The sequence below is a fragment of the Pongo pygmaeus genome, chromosome 21 (assembly GCF_028885625.2).
Source record: "Pongo pygmaeus isolate AG05252 chromosome 21, NHGRI_mPonPyg2-v2.0_pri, whole genome shotgun sequence".
Lineage (NCBI taxonomy): Eukaryota > Metazoa > Chordata > Mammalia > Primates > Hominidae > Pongo > Pongo pygmaeus.
Genome location: NC_072394.2, coordinates 55,589,283 through 55,606,343, shown reverse-complemented (window position 1 = coordinate 55,606,343; position 17,061 = coordinate 55,589,283). Strand labels below are relative to the sequence as shown.

The window sequence follows — 17,061 nt, the reverse complement described above, 5'->3', positions numbered from 1 at the left end:
TAGGAGAGAGACCTCCAGAAGCCCTTGAAGAGAGACGTGAATGGAGACAAAAGATGCAGGCATAGAGCCCGGGTAAAGCCCTTAGTGGATAAAGTAATCCAGCAAAAGGTCATTGGTGTCTTCCTTTTCAGTTGTAAATGAAAATAATCAGAATTCAAATATACAGGCAGGAAGAAGTGTGAACACAGAAGGACTCGATGAAAACAGATAAACTGAAGAAAACAGGTGATGCCTTGGACAGAGCAGATGCTGGCTGGTGGAAGACTGGGAATTCCTATTGCTGTGATGGAAGATGGAGGAATGGGGAACACACTGGGTTTACTATCAGGAGCCTGGGTTTCCAGTGCAGTCTCTGTAGAGTGGGTCAGATGATTTTTGAGGCCTCTTCCTCTTCTGACATACATAGATGTTACTTATTTATACACTCATTCATTCATTCATTCATTCATTCAGCAAATATTAACTGAGCACATTGTTTGGGGCAGGTATTTTTATAGACACCGGGATAAAAGCACAGAGCCCAATCTCTTCTCTCATAGAGCTTACTCTCCAGTGAGAAGAGGAAGAGAATATATAAAATAAATTATCTAGTATATTAGGATGTGAAAAGTGCCATGGAGAAAATGAAGGGAAGTAGACTTGGGTTGCAATGGCCTATATGGTGGTGTGCTTGAGAAATGGCTGACTTCCATTCCCAGTGACAGCATTTATCACCATCAATAACTACCCTTTAGTTACAAAGGAGAGAAAGTTAAGTCAAATTGGCCTAAGGACAAAAGGAAAAATTTGGCTGCCTATAACCCAGAAGTCCAGCAGTTGATAGTTTTAGTGGACACTGCTGTTTTTCCTCCCAGCATTCCGGCCATCAATCCTTTCTGACATAACTCAGATTTTCCTGTGGGTATCTAATGCTTTCCCATTTGACTTACGTACTTCCAGGGAAGGAGACCCCACCCCCAGCTCCAGGGCTAAAGCCAATCAGTGCATTCCCTTCCCTCACTGATCCCAGTGATTGGTTCATGAGTAAGAAAGGGCCCAGTGGAGCAGAATCTCAGAAATGTGGCTTGGGAGCTTTTATTTACTTATCTAGGAGGGAAAAAATTGTTACTGGCAGCTATCTCATAACTATGAAGAGGCCTGGAAATAAAAACCTAGGATCTTGATGGCACCATTGATCCGCTGAATAAACACACTCGAGTACATCTATCTTATGAATAGACGTATAAATGAGCCAAAAAACGTAGAACTCTTCGAGTTGGGCTTTCTGTTATTTATAATAGATAAAATATCAAGTTCAGGCACAGCTACATCTAGGTGCTCATCAATGACGTCATAGAGCTCCAGTTTTCTTCTGTGAGGGCTTCACTCTCAGCCTGGCTGCCCCCACAGTGATCACCAGCAGCCTCATTCCTGGCAGCACCCGCCAAAGCTCTGCACTCCTCCTCCCTGGGTTACCTTGGTTAATCTGCCCATCTCTGAATGCAGCCCTGAGGTCAGGGGGATAGAATGGTGATGATTCAGGGACAGATGCTCTCTCCCGGGGCCAGGTCTGCCACCTGCTTCATTTGAATTACATCGTTGGAGAAAGTGAGTTGTTCAGATTTTTTTTTTTTTTTTGTTAGATGCCCAGAAACTTTTATTGGGAGCTTGGGCCAGATACAGATATTTTGAGCTGTATGCAGCCTACAGATTCTGAATGAGCTGTGGGCTGGTAGGTTGTTGGAAAAGGATTATATTATACAGTACACAGAAATCTTAGTGGCTTGCTAAAAGCTGTCAGTGACCCACTGGTGTCAGAAGTTCAGGTCCTCATCCCCTAAAGTAGTGCCTTATGATTGGTGTTGGACGTGTATCTTATCTACTGTGTTTGCACAAATATCCCAGTTCCTTCTACCTTACTAGGGAGGGTAATGAACTGGCTCTTTTTTTTTTTTTTTTTCTTTTATTATTATTATTATTATTATTATTATTATACTTTAGGTTTTATGGTACAGATTAAAGAGATGCTACCAGAAAGGTGGTTCATGGATGCTGGAAAATCAGAAATCATAAAAATTCACTATAATACCTCACTTCCGACTTTGGGGTCTTACCTTCCTTATGTGTAAAATAAAAACGTTGAGATAAAGTGATGTTCCCCAATAATTTTGCTATCAAGGATCTCCTCTCTTGCCTTCCTTCGTTGCTCATTGTGGAAACCTAATTAAACTAAACTTGAAAGATTTTTGTCTACAAATCATCCATTCTTCCATGTACCATTCAACACACTGTTATGGATTGTCCACTACCTTCCAGTTTAGTGCTAGCTCTGTGATTACAGCAGTGAAAAAGGTTGGAAGTAATGTGATCCTTTCTGTTAAATGAAATATAATGGGAAGTCTGCTGGTGGTTTTCTTCCTAGGTTAAAATATCAGAGCTTTAGAAGAAAAAAGCTTCCTGTTCATGCCCCTTCTTCTCTGCTTGGTATGTTGGTATGAGGATGTGATGCCTGGAGCCGGAACAAAAAATTTGCAACCATGAGGTGGACGTGCATGAAGACAAAGAATTAGCATGAGCACTGAGGAGCAGGAGGGACAATCAAAGCCTGGGGCCATGATGGTTTGCACAATCCTTGGCCTTCTGTGTTGAACCTAGACTTATTCATCCAGGCTTTTTATAAGGTGAGATATGGCAAGTCTTCATTGTTTAAGGCTCAGTTAAAAGTATGTTGTTACTTGCTGTCAAAAGCATTCTTGATTGATACAGTTAGATTCAGTAGAAGTCCCCAAGCAACTTATAATCTGAAGATGTCCAGTGAATAGAGAATTACAAATGTCGTGAGTGTCCTGAAGAGGAAGTACAGGAGCTTATATCATGGGCATCTAAACATTCAAATAAATTATATTTAAAAAGTAATAAATTTTTCTACTACTTTAGAGAACTAGATCAGAGATAGGATTTTTCTTTAAGGACCACATAGTAAATATTTTGCCATTGCAGGCCATACTGGCCTCTGTTGCAACTACTGAACTCTGCTGGTGTAGTATGAAAGAAGCCATAAGCAATATGTAAATTAATCAACATGACTGTGTTCCATTAAAACTTTATTAACAAAATAGGCATCTGGCTGGATTGGGCCATAAACCATAGTTTGCTGACTCCTGAATTAAATACATGCAACTGAGTATGCAATAAAAACAGACAATCAAGTTTAGCTTGTAATACTTAATAAAATATGGAAATGCTTTTAAAATTTTGCTTTGCAAATCTCTGAGTGCCAGGTCTTTAAGCTCACACATTCTGTGAGTCAGTGATTCCTCTTTCATGCCTTCGCCTTCTCCCACAGATGTGGATTGAGAAGTGGGTCGGCTGGGCAGCTACCCAGGGTACCAGTCTCTAATGAACTTAGGAACACTAATGGAAGGAGTTGAGAAATCTATGTTGGTTCTTCTGTAATGAAAACATATACCACTGTAATATGAACCAGGCAAAGATACAAAAACATCACATTTATTAGCCCTGAAATGCTTCTGCTAAGATTTTGTAACTAACATACACTGCATTTACAATCGGCTCAAAGATGGCAGTTGTGGTCAGCGGAAATACCAGAACCACGTAATGAGTGGTGTGCTGTAACCTACAAAGGATGTGATTTATATTGTGAATATTAAACCTTTTAATATACCTCCCAAGAAGCTGCTTGGTTCAGAAAAACTTACAAAAGAATTCCAAAGAGAAACCCAAACTGCAGAAATGTTGGAAATATTTTAATTTACTTTTTTTAAAAAGAATATTGACTCCTTTTCAACCAATGGAAGTAAAATTGTAATTCTGATTCTGAAAAAAAAATTTAAAGAAAATCATATTCCACCCTCAGTAGCTGATATGGTTTGGCTGTGTCCCCACCCAAATCTCATCTTGAATTATAGTTCCCATAATCCCCAAGTGTCATGGGAGGGACCGGGTGGGAAGTAACTAAATTATGGGGGCACTTACCCCCAGCTGCTGTTCTCATGATAGTGAGTGAGTTTTCACAGATCTGATAGTTTTATAAAGGGCTTTTCCCCTTTTTGCTCAGCACTTTTTGCTGCCGCCATGTGAAGAATTAGCTGCCCCTTCCGCCATGATTGTGTTTCCTGAGGCCTCCACAGCCATGCTGAACTATGAATCAATTAAGTCTCTTTCCTTTATAAATTACCCAGTCTCAGGTATGTCTTTATTAGCAGTGTGAGAACAGACTAAAACACTAATGGTATGTGGGACAAATGCTTGAAGGGTATTGGATTGAAGAGTCACCAGACTATTAGTCTAGGTGGCTCTGGTTAGATAAAAGCCCAGGCACTCGAGTCCATGTTGAGACTAAAAAGGTAACACAAATGGAATGCACTGGATCCGAGGCAACAGGGAAGGGTGGAGACTGAGGTCGACTTGAGATCGTATGCCCTGCCCTATCTATTTTTCTCTCTCTCCCTCTCTGTCTCTCTGTCTTTCTCTCTCTTTCACACACACACACACACCCACGCACGCACACACATACATGCATGCACACATCAGCTCTCTCTTCTACACAAGAAATACACATTCCTTCCACTAATGTAGTCGAGATGTGCTGGACAATGCTGAAATCTAACTGTGCATCTTAATGGTTCAGGTTGCTTAATTCTTCCTTTCACTGACAAGATGAATTGTTGTAGAAGATGACACCCCTATCAGCATCTCACGCTCTGGATCTATTAGTATCTCTATCTATGGAGAAGAGAGAAAAGAGTGATAATTTATACATACATTTGTTTTGTAAAAATTATACTCCTATCCTCTGATTGGTTAGAGTCCCCCAGAATATCACTCCTCTGTGATAGAGAATGTAGCTAGAAGGGGAAATGTTGAATCGTTCAAGAATTTCCAATTTTTATATTGCCACTTGTAGCAAACTGTGTCATCCACTAAGCCATGCAGTTTTTCCTATGCCCAAAATGTCACAAAAAGAAAAGCAGATCACAGCAGTTTACACATGCCAAATGCATTTGTCAAATAAACAACACAGAAAGAATTGCAATTGAAATACCATCCCTGTAAAGAAACACAGTATGTAATCTGACTTTAATTGAAATGGTGCATGTTGATACCATCATTTATGCAAGATATGAAGCTGATAGAAAGGAAAATAATGACAATAATTCCACTTGAGACATTATGAAAGTTGGGACTTCTGAAGCACTTTGATAGGAAAAAAAAATGAAACATATACTCATGCCTGTGAAGAAACATTGTTGCATTTGGTTTATAAAATGCTTCCATGTGGTAATGAATAAGGTAAAATTTCCAATTTAGTAGAGTGCTAAATTGAGCTGTTATACGCTTCAGGAAGATATGTTTAGTCACTCAATAATTAAGCAAAAAATCCAGAATTGTTTGGTGTAGTGGACTCAAGTGTCCTTTGCTGCCTAACTTCTATTCATCTTCCCCTGTAAGAGAATAGCACGTGGAGTTTGCTTTGGGGCGGTTCATTCTTTCCCGTGCTCAGCCATTCTTGTGGTATTGACCCTTTCCCCAGCTCTCAGGACTGGCTAAAGTCAATAATCTCATCTCATCTCACCCTTCTGGCAACCATAATTTGATCCATGATGGGCAGAAACTTAGAAGCAATGAAATCTGTAGAAAAGTTTGTTAAAGCTTCTTGGGGAAATAGAGGGAGGTTGGTCCTCCTTGAGAGCCATAGGAGGAGAGCCATTCCTTCTGTGATCTGTGTGGTGTGAACCTATGAAGACTTGAATAGCTTCATTGCTACCAAATGGAAGACTTTGGAATTGGCAATGGGAACCTATCTGAGACCTGAAGAATACGCTGACTCTGTGGAAAATAGAGAGAAAAAAATGGAAGGGAACAAAGCTAGTCCTGATGTCACCAGATCAAGATGTACCTGAAGCTGGTCCTGCCCTTCACCTTTATAGTGATAGAAGTCCATATGTCCTCTTATTCTTCAAGCTTTCTTGAGTTGGATTTCCTATCCCTTTCAAAGGAAAGATTTGTAACTCATCATTTGGCTTTGGCAAATGGATATATTATTAATAATACTTTTTTTGATGAGTTATGCCAGGAAAATGGGGCCATTCTGTGGGTTTCTGCTTTGTTGTTTTGTGTACTACATTGTTTTCAATTGGAATGAATACCTCCTTAAGTCATTTTATTACTAGTCTCCTGTTTCATACTTTATAACACAGTTTAAGTACCACCTTCCCTATGAATTCATTATTAGATAAGATTATAAAGACTCTAGTTTTAGATGTGCTGAGCCTGCCCCATGTGGTTAAGAACATGTGTGTTAGGTTAGAAACATAAGATTTTGAAGCCTGGGCTCCCTATTTGCTAAGTGACTTTGAACAGTTTACCTAAATTCTCTAAGATACTTCTCCCAACCTAGAAAAATACTGTAATAACAGCATCTTATCTCAGATGACTTTTGTGAAGACAAAATGTTATAATGCATGTACAACACTCATCACAGCACTGGACACAGAATAACTGCTCAATAAATGTTGATGCTGTTTATCTTATTGTTATCATATATATCAAAGAACTCATCATATACAAAGAGTCCAATAAATTCAAGCTGCAGTAATTAGCTCAAAAAATAGTTTCTATATGAATAATTTTAAAAATGATGAGCAGACGGTTGAATTAATATATGAGTAAATTAAAACATGACTCATTGAAAAAATGAATGAATGAATGGGAGCTAGAAACTGAGAGTGATACCACAAATTGAGGGGCAAGGCTAAGGGATGAGAAGGAGGAGAAAATGATGGAAAGGCACCCTGTGCTTTATGGGAATGCCCTTCTTGTGATCTGCGTCTCCATCAGGTGGAATGTTCTGCAATGCTGCTCTCTTCATACTCTCATTACTGCAGGTCATCTGTCTGGAGCTTGTTGACGGGCAGCTTCATAGAGAGCTATAAAGCAGCACTTATGGCCAAAGTCATCATAGTTTGTTGAATTCTGTGCTTACGGTGCCCACATCATTTTCTCTCCTTTCTCTAGGTCATAGTCATTCAGTACACACATGGAGTTTAGCATAGATGGCTTAATTCCTCATACTGCCTCCCCATAGCCCCTGAAATAAAATTCAAGAGACCTCAAGACCCAAAAGATAAGTAAGAATAAGTAGGATAATGTGGACGTTTATTGAGTACTTATTTTAGTCCAGACCCAAAGAGTTAGCCAGGCCAAGATAGCTCACAATCTTGAATGAACCATCTCATCCAACCTTCACAACCATATGTGTCAGGTACACTCATTAGCTCAACTTTGCTGATGAGGATATAGATACACAAGGTTATATTACTTGTTCAATGTCACAGGGCTAGGGAGTGGCACTGACAGGATTTGAACCTAGGCTTCTGCCCCTGGAGATTCTTCTCCAGGGGGCTTTAGCCTTCATCGCTCTCTACCTTGCCTTAACCTCTAATGCACTTGAAGTTACAAACACAGCTGTCCCTCCACTTCCTTTAGACTCTTCAAAATGAACTCAACAGAGTGAGTTTTCCAAAATAAAATTCCTTAAATGTACACACATTAGAGACACTTTGAGATTATTTTAAAAATTCATATTTATAGATCTATTTGATTTTTTTTTTACCTATTTCCTACTCATATTCCATTGATCCATATTAGCCAGTAGACAGACACTTGGAATTATAGCCCAGGTACAGTGTTGTAGTCCAGGTACTTCAAATACCATTTCAAGGTACCATAGACCATTCTTAGTGTAGGTATCTGGACCGCCAACCTTGCTCTCACAGCCAAGCTTGGACAGGATGGCATTAGCTAAAATTCTGTTTTAGACAACCTTTTATGCCTACCTATCCAAGAGCTGTGCAATTTGTAGCATCCCAGCCTCCAGATTCACAGAACAGAGTATAGAAGAGGGATTGAGAGCTGAGAAGTCATTGCTTAATAACTATCACACTGGCAACTTACATAACTCTAGGAGTTATATGTTCTCTTAACTCTGAGAATGGGCTGCAATCCACAGGGATGGATCCTTGGTAGCCATGTTTGTATCATGTGACCTTGCTCACTTCCTCAACTGGATTGGGCAAGAACACTTGCATAAATCACATTCTGTCTCCTGAGGACTGGGACTGATAGGTAGTTAGTTTCTGTCACTGAACCTGACTCATGTAAATCTGGGATCACCATATTTCACCAAACAGACTAAGCATGGAGGAAATCTGTCTATAGTGATCAAAGTCTAGAGTAAAGAAAGTGGAGTAGAAGTGAAAAGGGAGGTGAGGGAGGGAGAGAAAGTGCCTCAGTGGTTTTCTAGTTTTTGAGTCCAGTTTCTTCCTAAAGGCTGGCTGTATCCCAGTCTTGTGTGTTCTTTGAGACATTCCTACCTTTATAAAACGTGACAACATTTTATATCAGTCAAGTAAGTTGGTTTCTGTTGCTTACATCCAAAAAGCACAGATTAATAAGACAACCCACTTTTTATTTTTTTCTTGTTCAGAGCAGACTCAAATACTTTGTGAGACAAGGTAGCTTACAAATAACACATAAACATTTTATTGGCCAGAAAGACGGTTGGTCAACTTCATTTAAAAAAGACAAGAAATGGGCAGAGCTATTTATTCAATATTTTTAGCAACAAGTGACAATAAAATTTCCAAGTTGTTCCTCAGCTTCTAATTTCTCTGTAAGATTTTATAAATGTCTAAGATTTAAATAATTTAAAAATAATTAAAAATTTCTAAATAATTCTTTTAAATTACTTTTTAAAATGGGTGGCTTGAAAGGAAAGTATTAATTGTTAGCTTTCAGAAAAATAGCAGTGGAGGTCAATAAGGTTAGAGAAGGATGAAGAAAGTTTGGAATCACCAGAAAAACTGTTTGTAATTCAAGAAGATAAATGACCATTTTGATGGCAGTCAGACACATTTCCAGAAAATAGCTTACCTTGTATTGGATAAAATAATGCTGCCTCCAATTAGAATATAACCCAGTAACTAAAGTGAGGAGAAAAAGTGTGAAGTAGAAGGAGCTCTCTGGTTGCCAGGGAGCAACCAAACTCAGTAACTCAAGTGAGTTTAGTAAAACAGTGTTTTGTGTGTGTGTGTGTGTGTGCGTGTGCGTGTGCGTGCGTGTGTGTGCTGCTTGAATCTGAGAGGAGCATGATTAGAGTAAGCTCTGGGCATAGCTGGATCCAGGTGTGCAAAGGACAACACCAGGAATCTGTCTCTTGCCACCTCTTGTCTCCAGTTTTCCCTGTATGGGCTTCATGCCTAAGCAGGTTTATTGCACATACAGTTGCCAGATTTAGCTAATAAAAATACAGGATGCCTAGATACATTTGAATTTAGATAAACAATGACTTTTTTTAAGTTTCAGTATATCCAATGCAATATTTGGGACACATAATAAAATTATTCATTCTTTATTTGAAATTCATTTTAATGGGCCATCCTGTATTTGATCTGGCAACCCTATTCACATGAGGTGGCAAAGATGGCTGCCACCACTTCTAGACTTATATTCTATTAATGTGACAGCCTCTGTAAAAAAGGGGCTTATTTGCTAAAACTTTAACATATATAAGATTCAACTTGAACACCTGTCTTTTGACTCCTCACTGTCCAGGTCTCTCTGTGCATCCCGTGGCCACCATCGTTCCGATATCCATGGGAGAAATCAATTAACACTTATGAGGGCTTCCCCTCTCTCTCTTCTCTGTATACAAAATGAACAGGTAAAAAGGAAATGCTTGTCAAAACAAATCTCTATTTGGTTTTCTCCATCTATGGGACAATCTCTGTAATGTGTCAATCACTTTGTTGCAAAATAGCCCCTCCAAGACACAATCCACATTTTCAGATGACACCCGCCTGTCAGTCACTCACTAATTCAAAGCCAAATTTCATGCCAAGCAAAGACCAGTTTGTCAATCACTTTGCCTGCCACACATCCACCAGAATCACCTGACAGCTACAACTTTCTACTCTCCAATAAAGTAGGTCTAGTTAAGGCTGTTTGTCTCCTCTAATTGAATTCCTTTTAGGACTGGTAGCTTAGCAACTGATAAGTTATTTTCTGTGACAACTGGCCTAAATTTCATAGCTTTCTTGACCATTGCCACTTGTTAGAAAACTGTTTCCCCTCAAGTGGCTAAACAGCAGATGTAAGATTTATTTAATACTAAATTGTTCTATTGTTTCTATTATAAGCACTCTTCCACTGCTTAAAAGTAAACACAGGATATGTTGTTAAATAGACACAATTTTGAATAATTAAGAAATGACTTGAAATTTTGTTCCAAAGACTCAAATTCTTCATTATAGGTCGCACTAAATGCTGGAAAAGGGGCCAATAGGATTAATTCCCAGCATTTATTAGGCTATAAATTACTTCATAAGTACCTACTGTGACTGAGTCACCATGAAGTCTTGCACAAAGTATTATATAATACCTGTTGTTGGCCTGAAGAGACTTGGTTGGGGGAGATAGCGGGCAACAAACTCTATATCTGTTTAGAGAATAAACAGTGCAAAGGTTAAAAAAGGCAATGATAATAATTTTCTAAAAGGATCACAATATAGTCATGATTGGTAGAGGGAACGATGATGGTTAATTTTACATGTCAACTTGACTGGGCTAAGGGATGTCCAGATAGCTGGTAAAACATTATTTCCATATATACCTGTGAGGATATCTCTGGAGGAGATTAACATTAGAATCATTAGACTGAGTAAAGATCACTCTTACCAGTGCAGGTGGGCATCAGCCAATCTGTCAAGAGCCTGAGCAGAATAAAGGAAGAAGAAGGGTGAATTTGCTCTCTCTGCTTGGGCAGGGACATCCATCTTCTACCCTTGGACATTGGTGTTCCTGGTTCTCAAGCCTTTGGATTAGGACTTACATCATTGACTCTCCTGGTTTTTAGGCCTCAGGCTTGAACTGGAATGAAACCACCAGCTTTCCTGGGCCTCTAGCTTGCAGACAGAAGGTTGCTTTATTTCTTAGCCTCCATAGCCATGTGAGCCAATTTCTCATAATAAATCTCTATCATCTATCTATCTATCTATCTATCTATCTATCTATCTATCTATATCTATCTATTTTTCTATCTATCTATCTATCTATCTATCTATCTATCTATCTATCTATCATCTATCTATCTACCCTGTTGGCTCTGTTTCTCTGACAAAGACCTTGTCATTTCTTTGTCATTTCCATTTCTCTTTCCAGTGTTAGAGAAACTCTCATTGCATGTAGAGTAAGTGAGAGATTGTGCCTTTACCTTCCATTGTAAAAAGTTGAAAGACTGGACTTTACCATCCCTCTGGCAGCCACGAAATCAAAACTTGGCTAGTTGGATGTGCCTGCTCTGGACTTTTGAATCTATAGCTGTGAGAACATTTGAATTCACTCACAGTAGTTTCCCCAGTGTCCAGGAGCAGTGGCATCAGCAGCATATAGGACTGCGGTATTATTTTGCACCCAAAATAACTGGGTGATTGATTGTTCCTGCTAAAAGGAGAATGTTGTGATCCTTGTCTCCTGTCTACTCTTGAATTGCCATGGTTCTAACCTGGTTTTCCAATTGCTCATTAATTTGGGGAATCCCTCATATACTTCAAATATATGCAATTGACTCTTGAACAACACAAATTTGAATTAGGGGGTCCATTTATACACAGATGTTTTTCCATCTTTCCCACTCCTGAGATAGCAAGACCAACCTTCCCTCTTCCTTCTCCTCCTCAGCCTAGTCCATCTGAAGACTATGAGGATGAAGACCTCTATGATGACCTACTTCCACTTAATGAATAGTAAATATATTCTCTCTTCCTTATGTGTCTCTTCATAATGTTTTCTTTTCTCTAATTTACTTTATTGTAAGAATACAGTATATCATACATATAACATAAGAAATATGGCTCAATCAACTGTTTATGCTATCAGTAAGGCTTCCAGTCAACAGTAGGCTATTAGTAGTTAAGTTTGGGGGGGAGTCAAAAATTATATGTGGATTTTCGACTCTGTTGGGGCAGTTGATGCCCCTAACTTCTGCATTGTTCAAGGGCCAACTGTACACGTGTGTGTGTGTGTGTGTGTGTATAGATATATACATAATTATATATGAGATATATAATTAAATTCTTATATATAAGAACAATGAATGAATATATGTACATATATATGTATGTATAATTTAAGACATTCAGAATCGTTTTTTGTTGTACGTAACCTATAACTCCTCAAATTTTTAATTGATTTAGAAAATGTGTGTGAGATAAGAAAGGTTCTCTCCTCACTCTGGGCTGCAATAATTTGGGAAGCTTCCATGGAGAATAAAAACTTTAAATACTCTTTGCATAGGCAAAGAACAAGGGAGCAGCTGTTCTGGATAGAATCACTGGTACAGAGAAGCAGAAAAAGTCTAGTACGTTGAGAGCAAATTTGAGGCTTAATAAAGAAAAGATCTTATTTATCTTCCCCATTATTTTATCTTTGTAAAAATAGCACAGTGGCTAGCAAAAGATAAGCATTAATTAAAAATGTGCAACTATGCTGGGTGTGGTAGTTCACACCTGTAATCTTAGCACTTTGGAAGGCTGAGGCAGGAGGATTTCTTGAGCCCAGGAGTTTGAGACTAGCCTGGGAAACATAGGAAGACCACGTCTCTACAAAAAAAATAAATAAATTAGCTGGGCTTTGTGGCATACACCTCTAGTCCCAGCCACCTCAGGAGGCGGAGATGGGAGAATAGGTTTAGCCCAGGAGGTTGAGGCTGCAGTGATCCTTGATTATACCACTGCACTCCAGCCTGGGCAAGAGAGCAAGACCCCGTGGTAAAAAAAACAAAAAACAAACAAACAAAAAAAACAGTGTGTAGAAAAATGAATGAATAAATAAATGACAACAAAAGAGAAAGAATACCCACATGAATTTGGTTAAACTAGAGACTCCTAGTGGGGAGGTAAAAAATGAGTCTCTAACATTAGTTGAGAAATTATGGTGAAGAAGCTAAAATTTGACAGCAATGATTTCTGCCTTTTAATATCAATTTTCAGCATATTATAATGTACCATTCATCCTATAATGAATAAAATGTTAAATTATAAGACTCCAGAGTTCTAGAGACAGGGAACACATTGAGTACATCATCAGATGAGTCATGCTTGTGGTATTGCCCAATGGGAAACAATCTCAATCTGGAAATTTCCATACACTAAAAGGAGCTGGCTTCAAAACTCCTACTGGCCGCCTTAGAAGATGCAATTGAGCAGAGAGAGAAAATGTTCAGGGAGAGGAAACCATGATGGTATGGCTAACATAAAGAGACAGAAGCCATTCCTGTACAATAAAGAACTACTGGTAGGCAATTTGCAGAGCACGGCATGGGATGTCTACTTCTTTAGCTCCGCAGCTGTTCTAGACTTTAGTTTAGGGCATGTCCTTTGAGCAATTGCAGTCAGGGAATTCCCTGATATTAGTAATTGGCCTTTCGATGTTTCAGTGAAGACTGTTCTGGCATGGAAGAATGAATAATGAAGAATTTAAGCCAAAGAACATAGATAATTCCATTAGACACATTTGTATAATGGCTTGACCCATTTCTTAGTGGGGAGGGATTGGAAGCTAAACTCAGAACCAACTCTATGTTGTTTGTGGAGGAGCCAACTTTTAATTTAGCATTTACTGTGCATTATGATTGGTTCTAAGAACTTTGCATGTATCACCTCATTAAATCCTTGCAACAGTTTGCAAATGTAGATGTTGAATAAGAGGTATCAGAGGAGAAAATCTATTGTTTTGGAGAAGGGGAAGGTATTAAGTCTTATCTGGAAAAGTGGAATGTGTGAGGTCACTAAGACCTTACAGAGAGAAAGACAAAACAAGGGACAGAAACTCTACAATATTTACATTCCAGTGATTGCAAAATGGTTTGGGCCAAGGAAAAGGTGTGATAGAAAGGAGGCTGTAGTTCAGCTAAAGCAGTGCTCTGTTGCTCTGTTTCCACGGCCATTGACACAGGGCTCTTTCCCTGTGTTAATGACATTACAATAATACTAAGAAGAAAAAAAGACGTATACAAATGAAGAAAACAATAAGAAGAGAGAGAGTCACACGTGGGCTAGTTATTTCCTCAGTGGACAAAGGTCCACCAGTGTTTGGCAAGGTTTTGTGCAAGAGAAAAAGGAATGATCTCACAAAGAAAATAACTTTACTTACAAAAACTTGGAGCCTGTGTGCTCAAGAAAGCTTCCCATAACAGAACTGTTGTTTTCCTCACTGACCTTGATTTAAATCAGTGTCAGTAATAAAATCATGGTGTGGCCAGTTCTCTTTTGATATCACTAATCAGAATTGAGAAATGGGCAGTGTTGAACACTCGGTGCCCTTGGATAACTTAGCCTGGATTTGGAACCATGGATGGATTTGACTGTTCAGATTTCTCTCCCTAGTGAGGATGATTGGGAGATAGGGAGACTTATAAAATGAGGAGCTGAGAGGTTGTTATTATCATTCTCATTTTACCGATGAGGAACCTGAGGTTCAAAAAGGCTAAATGGTCCTTAATAATACATAACTAGTAAGCAGTGGAGCCAAAATTGATCAGTCTGACTCCATAGTTTAAAGTCTTTTCCATTATGGTGTATGCAAAAGACTGCTAGTGTTTTCTCCTCTCTCTTACCTCTTTTATTACGACAATGTAACACCCATATTTTAGTGGAGCAGATGGTTGCCCAGCTTGAGACTACATTTCCCAACTTCCCTCATAGCTGGGTTGTGGCCATGTGAGTAAATTATGGTTAATGAGATATGAGCAGAAGTGGTGTGTGATGCTCCCCAGAAGAACTGGGTGTGACTTCCCATGCCTCTTTCCCAATTCCTAATGGTTACAGCTGGAGATGATTGACACCACCCTCTTGGACAAGCCAGAGATAGACACCATGTGTTGAGTATGGTTGGAGAGAGAGAGAAATACACTTCTATCATGTAAAACCACTATAATTTTTTTTTAAACAGCATCTTAGGCAATATCCTAACTTACACATGATATAACAGCTCTCCAAGGGTTTTACCATTTCTTTATGAGGAACTACAGGTTCTTATCACAGATTATGTAATACTTTTTAGTTTGATATAAATATACATGCATATATTAAATATAGTAACTTCTAAGTGAAAGAGTTTAGATATTTCTATATAATTTTGACTTTACTCTTGATTAATTCTTTATGTTGTTTTTATGAAGACTTGAATTAAAGAATCATTCAGAGGCCGGGCGCAGTGGCTCACGCCTGTAATCCCAGCACTTTGAGCGGCCCAGGTAAGCAGATCACGAGGTCAGGAGATCGAGACTATCCTGGCTTACACGGTGAAACCACGTCTCTACCAAAAATAGAAAAATTAGCCGGGCGTGCTGGCAGGTGGCTGCAATCCCAGCTACTCAGGAGGCTGAGGCAGGAGAATGGCGTGAAACCGGGAGGTGGAGCTTCCAGTGAGCAGAGATGGCGCCACTGCACTCCAACCTGGACGACAAAGCAAGACTCCGTCTCAAAAACAAAAAAAAAAAAGTAAAAGAAAAAAAAAAAAGAATCATTCAGAAATATTTACCTCTTTCTGGGTAGACCTAATATACCAGAGTTCAGCAAACTATACTTGCCAACAGAGGTCTAAAAGACCAGGAATCAGCAAACAAATCTGGCCTACAACCTATTTTTATAGATAAAGTTTTATTGAAATACAACCATGCCCATTTGTTTACATATTGTCTATGGCTGCTTGTATGCTCCAAGGCAGAATTGAGTACTTGAGACAGAGAAGTCCAGGTAAGCAGTGCGTTTGCAGAAAGATATTTTCCCATCTGGATGCGATGCACATTTCAACAGTATTACTATATTCGTTGCTTAAATGCAAAAATCCACCAGGGTTTTTATAAGTGGGTTACCTCTCCTCATTATTTTTTCTAGGTAAAATATCTTTGGGAGGAATTTGTCATTTTTGACCTTGTGAGAATGAACAAAGGGGCAAAAGTGAGGTAAGCTGTAACATCAAGTGCGGACAGTCTTCTCTCCCTCCCAGACATGACTCTGGCATTGGGTTTTCAGATGGAAAAGCCAAATGAGTTTTTTGTAGCTGCCCTGGTCTTTGCTTCTTGCATCTGTAGCATAAAGAACGTCTTGTTCTTGTTGGGAGGAAAGGCATGATGGAATCAGATTCTGCAGAAGTTTGCAAGCGCCAAGGGTGTTCATGACTCCAAACTGCTTCCCCGATGCGCACAGATTGAAGCATATGAGGGGACTTGGGTGTGGAATGGATGCTGTTCACACTCCCAGGGGAGGAGCCCTCTGAAGCCTAAGGCTTCGGTCAGGGAGACCGAAGTGTGGGGGAAGCAGTCCCTTTGCCTCAGCACCTGGACTGTGAGTCCATGAAGACCTCGGGGCAGAGGAAGCAAGAAGCAAAAGACTGTAAATATTATTCAAATAAAGAAAGCACAAGGTCAGAAAGCAACAGAACGCTGGAAATGTTTTTCTTTTTTCCCCTTCTTTGAGGCAGTGAAGGCGAAGGGGGTTGTTATTTCATAGGCCCGTGCTGGCTGTTGTGCTCAAAGCGCTACACTCTCTCTGTGTTTGAAAGGCCAGTTTATGAGGCAGCAAGGGATAATGCCACCGTCTTGGTGGCTATGACAAAGGTCAAGCTCCTGCTCCTGCTATAAGATCTGTCATAGATCAGCTGCAGCCCTGTTCCATGTTCCCTTCACTCTGGCACCCGTGCTGATGGAGAAACAAAGGGAAAAAAGAGTCAGCTCTTAAACGATGTTGCCCAAGTGACAATTGTCATTTTTGCTCATGTTTGATTGGCTGAAGCAAGTCACATGAAGCAAGCCTGATGGGTATGTATAATCTTCCCCCAGTAAAGGACAATGCATATCTTGTCCACTGCATCCTCTCCACAAACCTATAGGGTAATAATTATATAAGTCATTGTATAGGAACAAAACTGGCACTCAAATAGATGTTGCCCATTCTGACACAAATACCAAGTTAGTGACCCGGGATTTGAAATCACATTGTA

General features: G+C 39.4%; 1 long non-coding RNA gene across 1 annotated transcript; it reads left to right on the top strand.

The window, feature by feature from the left end:
- The first annotated feature begins 1,364 nt into the window (after positions 1-1,364).
- On the top strand, positions 1,365-16,502 carry LOC129021650 (uncharacterized). The gene is made up of 3 exons (XR_008496103.1): positions 1,365-1,587; positions 2,402-2,660; positions 15,957-16,502. It is a non-coding gene; the product is annotated as an uncharacterized LOC129021650 (long non-coding RNA).
- The last annotated feature ends 559 nt before the right edge of the window (positions 16,503-17,061 follow it).